Below are 12,474 nucleotides of genomic sequence, written 5' to 3' on the forward strand. Positions count from 1 at the left end.
CTTGGTTTAGCCGGTTTCTACCATAGATTTGTGACGGACTTTAGCACCATTGCTTCACCTCTGCATGCTTTGCGCAAGAAAATGCACCTTTTGTTTGGGGACCATCCCAAGATACCGCTTTCAATGAGCTTAAGAATTTTCTTACTCATGGTCCCGTGCTTGCATTACCCAACTTCGACAAACCCTTTGAGATCCATTGCGATGCTAGTGGTAATGGCATAGGAGGTGTGTTAACGCAAGAGAAGCGCCCCATAGCTTACTTTACTGAGAAACTTTCCGGAGCGCAACTCAATTACCGCATCTATGACAAAGAGTTATACGCTTTAGTGTGAGTTTTGCATGAATGGGAACACTATCTTCACCCTCATGAATTCATCATTCATACTGATCATGAAACTCTCAAGTACCTTAAGGGTCAAACCAAGTTGAACAAGTGTCATGCTAAATGGAGTGAATTCATTGAGTATTTTCATGATGTCATCAAGTACATCAAAGGTAAGGAAAATGTTGTGGAGGACGCTCTTTCCCGCATATGCATGCTTGTTACTCAACTTGAATTGGATGTCATTGGCTTTAAGAACATAGAATACTTGTATGAGCATGATCCTACTTTTTCTACCCCTTATGCCAAATGTTTGACGCATACCTCTTGGGAACATATTACATCAAAGATGGATATCTTATGAGAGCTAACAAGCTTTGCATCCCCGAGTCTTCTCTTTGTTTGTTGCTTTTGCAGGAATCTCATGGCGGAAATGGGACATTTTGGACGCGACAAGAATTTTGCTACGCTCTCCAAGAACTATTATTGGCCCAAGATGTTTCGCGACGTCAACCGCTTCACCAACCGATGCTCTACATGTCGCAAAGCTAAGTCTAAAGATCAATCCCATGGCCTTTACATGCCTCTCCCAATTCCATATCAACCATGGGAAGACATTAGCATGGATTTTGTACTTGGATTGCCTAGGACTAGAAATGGACATGATTCGGTATTTGTTGTTGTGGACCGTTTCTCTAAGATGGCACATTTCATTCCTTGCAACAAGATAGACGACGCTTCACATGTTGCCAATCTATTTTGTAGGGAAATATCGCGTCTACATGGAGTGCCAAAGACGATCATCTTGGACCGCGACGTCAAGTTCCTAAGCTACTTTTGGAAGACCCTATGCGCCAAGCTTGGAATCAAGCTACTCTTCTCCACGGCGTATCATCCACAAACCGATGGCCAAACGGAGGTGACTAACCGCACACTCTCCGCTCTAATTCGCGTTCTCATCAAGAAGAACATCAAGGAGTGGGAGGAGTGTCTACCTATCGCCGAGTTCGCCTACAACCGAGCAAGACACTCAACAACCGGCAAGTCCCCCTTCGAGGTCGTCTACGGATTCAACCCATTGTCCCCATTGGACATTCTTCCTCTCCCACTACAAGAGTGCATCAATATGGACGCAAGTGCACGTGTGAACCATGTAAAGACGGTGCATGAAGATACAAGGCACACCATCGAGCACCAAGTACAAGGACTTGCGACCAAGCTCAACATCAACAAGCAACATATGGTATTCGACATTGGTGATCTTGTGTGGCTACACCTTCGCAAAGACCGCTTCCCCAACGAACGCAAGTCCAAGCTTCTACCTCGTGCGGATGGACCCTTCAAGGTTCTTGCACGCTACAACAACAACGCTTACAAGATCGACCTCCCGCGCGACAAGTACAACATGAGGACATATTCAATGTCAAGGACCTCTCGCCCTACCATGGTGATGAAGAATTTGATCTGAGGTCGGATCTTCCCCAAGGGAGGGGAGATGATGCAGAGCGTCCGAAGGTCATCCCCATGGACCTACCATCGTCTCACCAACTGCCTAGCGGACCCATGACACGAGCACGTGCAAGACCTCTCGAAACCGAGGTGACATCTCTCCTCTCACAAGTTCACTTCAATGCACATGAGACATGGATACTACCTCAAACAGAGACATTGTGCATACTTAGGTATCAAGGAGTTAGCCATGAAGAAGCTAAGGAGCAAGGAGAATCAGAAGAGGAAGATGGACATGAAGAAGCAGAGCTGCGGAAGAAGCTACAGGATCCGGACGACCGGCCTATCCCGGACGTCCGGCCCCTGAAGGTCACAACAGCCAAAGGAAACCAGGGCAGCGCATGCTACAGCATCCGGATTACCGGCGAACCCCGAAACTCCGACAACCTCCAGGCTCCGGACGACCGGCCCTCTCTGGACGACTGGCACATCCACACCCGAGACGAATCTACGGATTTTCGAAGCCCTCCGGACGACTGGCCCCGACCGGACGTCCGACCAAAGACCACCTGAGCCGAATCTACGGACGACCGACGAGCACCGGATGTCCGGACCCTCGCGAGTCTCCGGACAATCCGTAACTCCTGGACGTCCGACGCCTGTGTGCTGTTTGTGTGTTGGGCCGTAGCCCATGTACCCCTTCGCCCACCTAGACTATATATACTCTTCTCGTACCTATGTTTTAGGGTTAGCATTGGTTTAGCTCATACTTGAGATAGAGCTTTGCTCATCCACATCGGATCTACTCCACGAGGGAGACTGCGGCCCCTCTTCGTAGAAGATCCCTTTGGATTCAGGACCTCCTTGCGGAGAAGACCATCAAGACCTCCTCACGGAGAAGACCCGTTACCTTTTGTATCATCCTTAGTTGACCGTGGATCATGTGACCACTTATGTGACTATTTCTTGTTCCTTTAGTGATTCTCTTGTGTTTCCCCTTGTGATTTCCCTTGTTTTCCCCTCGTGTTCCTCGTGTTCTTCGCGGGATCCTCTCCTTTCGTGAAAGATCGGCCCCTAGGGTTCCTACCCTACATCACCAAGTGATTTGAAGAACGAACATGCAACTCAGATGGACCAAGGTTGAGCCTAAGGAGCAAGGTATCAGCAATAGAAGGGCCTCCCTTGCCGGCCAGGCAAGCCCGGCAAGGGGCGAGGCCACCACCAGAAGCGACCAACCGAGGCTCCCGGCAGAGCCTGCCGGGGTCCGCGGGGGCAGAACCACCCCACCAACCACTCAAACACGACTCACGTTGTCAACTAGTGCGGTGTCAAGCGGCAAGATGATTAAGTGGCAGCCATTCGCCACATGGCAGCCATTTCCTACAGATAAGCCTACAGATGACACCCATCCTGCGACGTGTCAAGAGAGCAGATGCGGAGCTAGCAAGATAGCCCGGCAGGCCTTGCCGGGCGCCCAGTGATGTGACACTAAGCGGTGCATTTATTGCACCTTGTCAGCCCGCAGAGTTAGGTATGATAGCATTGTTTGCTACCATATCAGTAGATAATGACCAGTTTGCCACTGTGGTGACGACTTAATCTATAAAAGGAGGCCCATGGCACTTGTAGGAGGGGTTACAAGGTTGGAAAGTTGAGAACCCCAAGCCACCACATACACGTAGTCTCCGCTGGCAAACCTTGCCGGGCAAGTGTACTACGCATCACGACATCCATTCCTCAATCATTCCTCTAAAGCAGGAGTAGGGTCTTACACCTCGTGGCGGCCCGAACCTGGGTAAATCGCTTGTGTGCTCTCTGCGGCGCGACCGTATGCTGGTCTGCTCTTTGTGCAACACGCCGTCCCCCTGCCGAACTAGCAAGGGGCCACCCGGTCCCATAGGTGGACGCGGAAATCCTGCGACATCTTTGGCGCGCTAGGTAGGGGGAGTGCGTACACGAACCTGAAAGTGTACGCCGCGCGTCATCTTCGTCGACATTTTCATCCTTGACGGCGCCATCGACCGTCACGCCCAAGAATAAATCCGGCACCTCAGCCCATCCATCCACCCCGAAGGCTCCTCCACCCACGGCCTCCAACGCCGCGGGAGACACGAGAGCTTGCGAGGACGTGGACCCCGTGGGGGCGTGGTTGGAGTGGGTGGCATCGTTACCACTTCCCTCACGACCGACATGGGGGCTAGAGCTACTAGAGGAGAACAACATCAGAAGCGTCTCGACGGTCAAGCTCTGCAAGGTGCGGGCGAGGGGGTCACTCCGTCCGCGCCACCTCTTCTCGCCGACGAGCACAACCACAGCAATGGTGCTCGGTTCGGGGCGAGCTATCGCCCCGTGGTTGCCCCTATCACGGGAGCGGCCGTGGCACATGCGCCTCCTCCCGGACGAGCCAACCAAGCCACTGCGTTCAACGGAGCCGCTGATCTTCGAGCGCCACCGCCACACGACCCCATGTACGCGGCGGTCATCCCATAGCAGCCTGTGCGGGGCGTCACCGCCGCCGCTGGCACCATCCAGAGCCAGGCGACGGTGCAGTCGGCGTCATCGACATCCATGCCAAGCACGACCACGGCGGCCATGGCGCGAGCTCAGCTATTACTGAGGTTCCCGCCAGCAGCCGAGCATATGGATGAGTGGCATGCCACCATCCAAAGCCTGCTCGGTTTCACCGAAGCTGTGAGCTCACGATGAGCCTGCCCACTACAACCGAGCCGCTAGCCATACGAAGGGGTCGTCTGAAGGAAATATGCCCTAGAGGCAATAATAAAGTTGTTATTTATATTTCCTTATATCATGATAAATGTTTATTATTCATGCTAGAATTGTATTAACCGAAAACTTAGTACATGTGTGAATACATAGACAAATAGAGTGTCCCTAGTATGCCTCTACTTGACTAGCTTGTTAATCAAAGATGGTTAAGTTTCCTAGCCATGGACATGTGTTGTCATTTGATGAACGGGATCACATCATTAGAGAATGATGTGATGGACAAGACCCATCCATTATCTAAGCATAATGATCTTCAGTTTTTTGCTACTGCTTTTTTCACGACTTATACATGTTCCTCTGACTATGAGATTATGCAACTCCCGAATACCGGAGGAACACCTTGTGTGCTATAAAATGTCACAATGTAGCTGGGTGATTATAAAGATGCTCTACAGGTGTCTCCAATGGTGTTTGTTAAGTTGGCATAGATCGATATTAGGATTTGTCACTCCGTCTATCAGAGAGGTATATGTGGGCCCTCTCGGTAATGCACATCACTATAAGCCTTGCAAGCAATGCGACTAATGAGTTAGTTGCGGCATGATGCATTACGGAACGAGTAAAGAGACTTGCCGATAACGAGATTGAACTAGATATTGAGATACCGACGATCGAATCTCGGGCAAGTAACATACCGATGACAAAGGGAACAACGTATGTTGTTATGCGGTTTGACCGATAAAGATCTTCGTAGAATATGTAGGAACCAATATGAGCATCCAGGTTCCGCCATTTGTTATTGACCGAAGATGAGTCTCGGTCATGTCTACATAGTTCTCGATCCGGTGGGGTCCGCACGCTTAACATTCGGTGACGATCGATATTATGAGTTTATGTGTTTTGATGTACCGAAGGTAGTTCGGAGTCCCGGATGTGATCACGGACATGACGAGGAGTCTCGAAATGGTCAAGACATAAAGATTATATATTATACGGCTATATTCAGACACTGAAAGGGTTTCGGGTGATCTTGGAGAAAACCGGAGTGCCGGAGGGGTTATCAGAATCCCTCGGGGACTAATGGGCCTTGATGGGCCCTAGTGGAGAGAGAGGGGCCGGCCAGGGCAGGCCGCACGCCCCTCCCCTTGAGTCCGAATAGGACAAGGAAGGGGGGCCCTTGCCTTTCCCCTCTGCCACTCCTTCCTTTCCCCTCGTAGTGGGACTAGGAAAGGGGAGTCCTACTCCCGCTAGGAGGAGGACTCTTGGCGCGCCCTCCTAGGGTCGGCCGGCCTCCCCGAATGCTCCTTTATATACGGGGGCAGGGGGCACCCCATGGACACACAAGTTGGTCATTGATCTTTTAGCCGTGTGTGTTGCCCCCCTCCACCATAATCCACCTCGGTCATATCGTAGCGGTGCTTAGGCGAAGCCCTGCGTCGGTAGCTTCATCAACACCATCATCATGCCGTCATGCTAATGGAACTCTCCCTCGAAGCTCTACTGGATCGTGAGTTCGTGGGACGTCACCGAGCTGAACATGTGCAGATCGTGGAGGTGTCGTACATTCGGTACTAGGATCGGTCGATCGTGAAGATGTACGACTGCATCAACCGCGTTGTTATAACGATTCCTCTTACAGTCTACGAGGGTACGTGGACGACACTCTCCCCTCTCGTTGCTATGCATCACCATGATCTTGCGTGTGCGTAGGAAAATTTTGAAATTACTACGTTCCCCTATAGTGGCATCCGAGCCAGGTTTATGCGTAGATGTTATATGCACGAGTAGAACACAAAGGAGTTGTGGGCGTGGGTATATACATATTTCTTGCCATCACTAGTTGATTCTTGATTTAGCAGCGTTGTTGGATGAAGCGTCCCAGACCGACATTACGCGTACGCTTACGCTAGACTGGTTCTACCGACGTGCTTCACACACAGGTGGCTAGTGGGTGTCTGTTTCTCCAACTTTAGTTGAATTGGATTCAATGAACATGGTTCTTTCTGAAGATAAAAAAGCAATCACTATACCGCGTTGTTGTTTTTTGATGCGTAGGTAAGAACGGTTCTTGCTCAGCCCGTAGCAGCCACGTAAAACTTGCAACAACAAAGTAGAGGACGTCTAACTTGTTTTTGTAGGGCATGTTGTGATGTGATATGGTCAAGACGTGATGAGATATAAATTGTTTTATGAGATGATCATGTTTTGTTAAAGTTATCGGCAACTGGCAGGAGCCTTATGGCTGTCTCTTTATTGCGTAAGATGCAAGCGCCATATAATTACTTTACCTTATCGCTATGCGATAGCAATAGTTGCAAAAGCAATAGTTGGTGAGACGACCATGTGACGACACGTTGATAGAGATCAAGATGATGGAGATCATGGTGTCATGCCGGTGACGATAGAGTTCATGACGGTGTTTTGGAGATGGAGATCAAAGGCACAATATGATGATGGCCATATCATGTCACATATTTTGATTGCATGTGATGTTTATCCTTGATGTATCTTATTTTTCTTAGTTCGGCGGTAGCATTATAAGATGATCTCTCACTAAATTTCAAGCTATAAGTGTTCTCCCTGAGTATGCACCGTTGCGATAGTTCCTCGTGCCGAGACACCACGTGATGATCGGGTGTGATAAGCTCTACGTTCACATACAACGGGTGCAAGCCAGTTTTGCACATGCGGAATACTCGGGTTAAACTTGACGAGTAGCATATGCAGATATGACCTCGGAACACTGGAGACCGAAAGGTCGAGGTGAATCATATAGTAGATATGATCAACATAGTGATGTTCACCATTGAAAACTTGATGAGGACATCAATACCATTGTTACACCCACAGCCCCTACTGTTACATATACTGGACCAATTACTAGAGCTCGCGCACGCCAATTAAATTACCAGGTACTTTCGTTTCTTGGTAATGATTCTAATGTTCATGAGATTATGATGCTGCCTAAATTGGATACATTTGTTTTGCTTACAAATGAAGGGCCTAGCTTGGAGAAGGATGAACATTGGAGCAAGAACACGCATGGAGTTGATGGCATGCGCAAGGGGATCAAGAACGGAGTTACAAGTGATGATTTCAGGACTTTGAAGCCGCCATAAGGAGTGCATGAAGCCTTGGACGAAATATACAAGATGCCACTTCATAATATTCATCCATAGGCTATTCTAGGTGCTGCGTCACCTTATTAATGGGCCAGGCCCATGTAATTTCGAAATACTTAAGTATAGGCTATTTTTAGAGTCCGTATGTGTGGGGAAACAAGAGTTAGGGTTGGTTTCGGACCCCACCCTCAAGGGCCACGAAATTCCCCCTCTTCCTCCATATATACAGCCCTTAGGGCGTCGTTTAGACTTCGGGTTTTGTTTAGATTAGAAGTTCGCCATAGCTGCAACTTCGCGTACTTCGTTTGTGTCCAACGACCAGACCAAGACGTCACAGAACCCCACCTTGATCAATAAAGCTTTCATCTTATATTCGCAATATCCAGATTGCAATCTCAGTTTCTTGCTTGTTCTTCGTTTGCTCGCAGGAAATAGACCCTCGTGGTCAGGTTGATCGTGCTCCGGCGTGGTCAATAACCCTCGGAAGTTGGTTTAGCGATTGCTAAGGCGCGACGTCTCGCACGTTCGTAGTCGGATCGTCAAGGTCGACTCCCACAGAAAACGATAGCCACCATCTCATCGAAACATCGGGACACCTTAGCCTCTATCAAGTGGTATCAGATTTCCAGGTTGCTCAGTGAGATTTTATAGTTTTTCGTAGATTAGATCGAGCCTGTTCTTCATGCCTACAGTCGACGAAAAAACCACAAAAAAAATTAAGGTTAGTTCATCATATCCGAACCAATCTGAGCCTTTGCATAATCTTTTTAGGGTTTTTGCTTTGTTGAATTTGCGGTTGCATCTCGTGTCAAGTTGCTGGTCTTAGAGTCTAGTCTTTTAGAGTTTCGAGTTCTGGTCATAAGTTGTCACGCCGCCGCCGCACCATCATCATCGCCCATCTACCACTTTTGCTTCTCCGCCACCGCTCTGAATCCATATCCATATACCACCACCAATCCGTATCCATATACCACCACCAATCTGTATCCATATACCACCACCGCTACCATATGCCACCACCGCTGCCATATACCACAACCATATATCCACCACCAATCCGAGTTCTTCTCATATTAGGTTTGTTCTTGAGATCAATCTAAATTCCGATTCGTGTTTACTTGCCTGCGTAGGTCTCGAAAAAAAAAGAGTCTGGAGACCCCCGGGCAGTTTTTAGGCCAAAATTTTCACGGGCAATTTTTTTCCCTATCCTATTTTTAGGCTTTTCTGAGTATTTTGAGCCACGTGCCATCATAGTGATTTTTTGTCGCACTTTTTCGTCGTCGCTGCCCTGATTTCCGGAAAAAAAAAGTGAAAAAAAATTTCGTGCCCATCCTATCAGTTTGACGAGGGAAGAGTTTTGAGACACTCGCCATTATAGTGATTTTTCGCAAAAAAAAGAGGAGCGCAAAAAAAGGAGCGCAAAAAAAAGAGCGAAAAAAAAGAGTTCCAGAGTGTGCTTTTCCCTTATTTACGTGCAGTGTCGTGATTTTGTTAGTGTTCTAGGCTCGCGTCTCTAGCACGGTCTAGCCTAGGACCAGCACTGTACCGTCGTTGAGCGTTTATTCAACTTTGCATCTCTGAATTGATTATTGCTGACCCTTTTTGCTACCATACTATAAGCCTTCCCAGCTCCACATACATCTACGTCGTGCGTTTGACTCTCCCTGGCAATCGCTCTATCCAAGCTTTTGAGAGTTTTGACTATAACGGTTGCCGATCACCGCCTGCTGCTGGGTAAGAACTAGTAAGAATTTGAGATTTGCTTGACAGATTTGTGACACCCGCCACCACCACCACTTGTTAGTAGTCTGTAGGATCATATTCTTGTGTGTTTCTATTGCTGCTAACCATGCCAGGATCACAATCCGACGAGACTGACTGGGAGAACTTGACGAACAAGGAGCTTCATGATACGTTTCAGCAAATGATGAGTGTACAGGTGCAAGATGTGATAAACAGATTTGAAGAGGCCATGGAGAAGATAGATGGCATGGAGAAGACGTTTGAAACAAAGCTCGATAACAAGTTTGCTGAATTGCTTTCGCGTTTTCCACCACCACCACCGGCTGCTCCTGCCGCACCTCTGCAACAACAGCAACAACACCGACTACCTCCACGTCGGGAAACAGCCCTCCGCCGAGCGAGCCGTGTCCCTCTTCAGTCGGGCCAAACTGCTGGTGCTGCTGTTGATACTTCTGTGGCTCCTACTGCTGATGTGGAGGAGGATGATTATGTGGGAGATTATGAGGATGAGGTTGATCAAAATCAGAACTACGTGCCACCAACAGCACAGCAACCACTAGGTCGTCCACATGCAAATAATGGCAATGGTAGGGCTCACCCTCAGGTACGAGATCATGACCATCTCCCTAAACTAAAATTGAATATTCCACCATTTGAGGGTAGATATGTTCCTGATATATATCTTACTTGGGAGTTAGAAACTGAACAACGATTTACATGTTTACAATATCCCGAGGAGAGACGTGTTCCTGCTGCTGTTTGTGCATTCACTAGTTTTGCATGTGTTTGGTGGTCTGAGCATTGTAGATTATATCCCATTCCTGCTACTTGGGCTGCTTTGAAAACTGCTATGCGTACTCGTTGGGTTCCACCATATTATCAACATGAATTACTTCAAAAATTGCAGCGCTTAAGACAGGGAAAAAATTCTGTAGAAGAATATTAATCAGGAATTACAACTGGCATGATGATGTGGTATTGTTGAGAGAATGAAGCTATGCTTGCACGTTTTATGGGTGGATTAATAGAGAGATTCAAACGATTCTAGAGTATAAGGAGTATACTAATATCACTCGTTTATTCCATCTTGCTTGTAAAGCTGAACGTGAAGTGCAGGATCGACAGGCATTGGCGCGGACTAACTTTTCTGCAGGTCGACCTTCATCATGGACACCATGTGCATCATCTACTTCCACACGTTCTGCTACACCGGCGCCTCCGTCGGCTGCCACCTCCAACCGTGATACAATAAAGCAGGCACAATCACCACTATCTGCCAAGAGCACACCTTCTGGGCCTGCAAAGAGCTCTTCTTCATCCATGGCATCAACAGGGCAAACACATGATATTATTTGTCGACGTTGCAAGAGTGGAGGTCATTATGCGAGAGAATGCCCATCTAAGCGTGTGATGATTGTTACTGAGGATGGGGGTATGAGTCCGCTAGTGACTATGATGAGGAGACTTTGGCTCTTATTACACGTGACGAACACGGTGGAGACGATTCTGATCATGAGACGCAATACATGGCTCCTGAAGATGCTGACAGGTATGAATGTTTAGTTGCTCAACGTGTTTTGAGTGTGCAGGTTACACAAGCTGAGCAAAATCAGAGGCATAATTTGTTCCATACAAAGGGAGTTGTGAAGGAACGTTCTGTTCGCGTGATCATAGATGGAGGGAGCTGCAATAACTTGGCTAGCATGGAGATGGTGGAGAAGCTATCTCTCACCACAAGACCACATCCACATCCTTACTACATCCAATGGTTCAACAACAGCGGCAAGGTTAAGGTAACACGTACTGTTCGTGTGCATTTTAGTATCTCTACATATGCTGATTATGTTGATTGTGATGTGGTACCTATGCAAGCATGTTCCTTATTACTTGGTAGACCATGGCAATTTGATAAAAATTCTGTACACCATGGTAGAAACAATCAGTATACTCTTGTTCATAACGATAAAAATATTACTTTGCTTCCTATGACTCCTGATTCCATTTTGAAAGATGATATTAATAGAGCTAATAAAGCAAAACAGGAGACACATAAGAGTGAAAATCAGATTGTGGCAAAAGAATTTGAGCACCAAATGAAGCCTAATAATAAACCATCTACTATTGTTTCTGAAATTAAATTGAAAAGTGCATGTTTACTTGCCACCAAATCTGATATTGATGAGCTAGATTTTAGCAAATCTGTTTGCTATGCTTTTGTGTGCAAAGAGGCATTATTTTCATTCGAGGACGTGCCTTCCTCTTTGCCCCCTGCTGTCACTAACATTTTGCAGGAGTTCGCCGACGTCTTTCCACAAGACGTGCCACCGGGATTACCACCTATTCGAGGGATTGAGCATCAAATTGACTTAATCCCGGTGCTTCGCTACCCAACCGTGCACCATACCGTACCAATCCAGAGGAGACGAAGGAGATTATGCGTCAAGTACAAGAACTGCTCGACAAAGGTTATATACGCGAATCCCTTAGTCCTTGTGCTGTTCCTATCATTTTAGTGCCGAAAAAGGATGGTACGTCGCGTATGTGCGTTGATTGTAGAGGCATTAATAATATTACTATTCGTTATCGTCATCCTATTCCTAGGCTAGATGATATGCTTGATGAATTGAGTGGCTCTACAATATTCTCCAAAGTTGATTTGCGTAGTGGATACCATCAAATTCGTATGAAATTGGGTGATGAATGGAAAACAGCATTTAAAACTAAGTTTGGATTATATGAGTGGTTAGTCATGCCTTTTGGGTTAACTAATGCACCTAGTACTTTCATGAGGTTAATGAACGAAGTTTTACGTGCTTTCATTGGACGATTTGTGGTAGTTTACTTTGATGACATATTGATTTATAGCAAATCTTTGGAGGAACATTTGGAACATTTACGTGCTGTTTTTATTGCTCTACGTGATGCACGTTTGTTTGGTAACCTTGGAAAGTGCACCTTTTGCACCGACCGAGTATCTTTTCTTGGCTATGTTGTTACTCCACAGGGAATTGAAGTTGATAAAGCCAAGATTGAAGCTATTGAGAGTTGGCCGCAGCCCAAAACGGTCACACAAGTGAGGAGTTTCCTTGGCCTCGCTGGTTTCTATAGGCG

Source organism: Triticum urartu, chromosome 3 (assembly GCF_003073215.2).
Source record: "Triticum urartu cultivar G1812 chromosome 3, Tu2.1, whole genome shotgun sequence".
Lineage (NCBI taxonomy): Eukaryota > Viridiplantae > Streptophyta > Magnoliopsida > Poales > Poaceae > Triticum > Triticum urartu.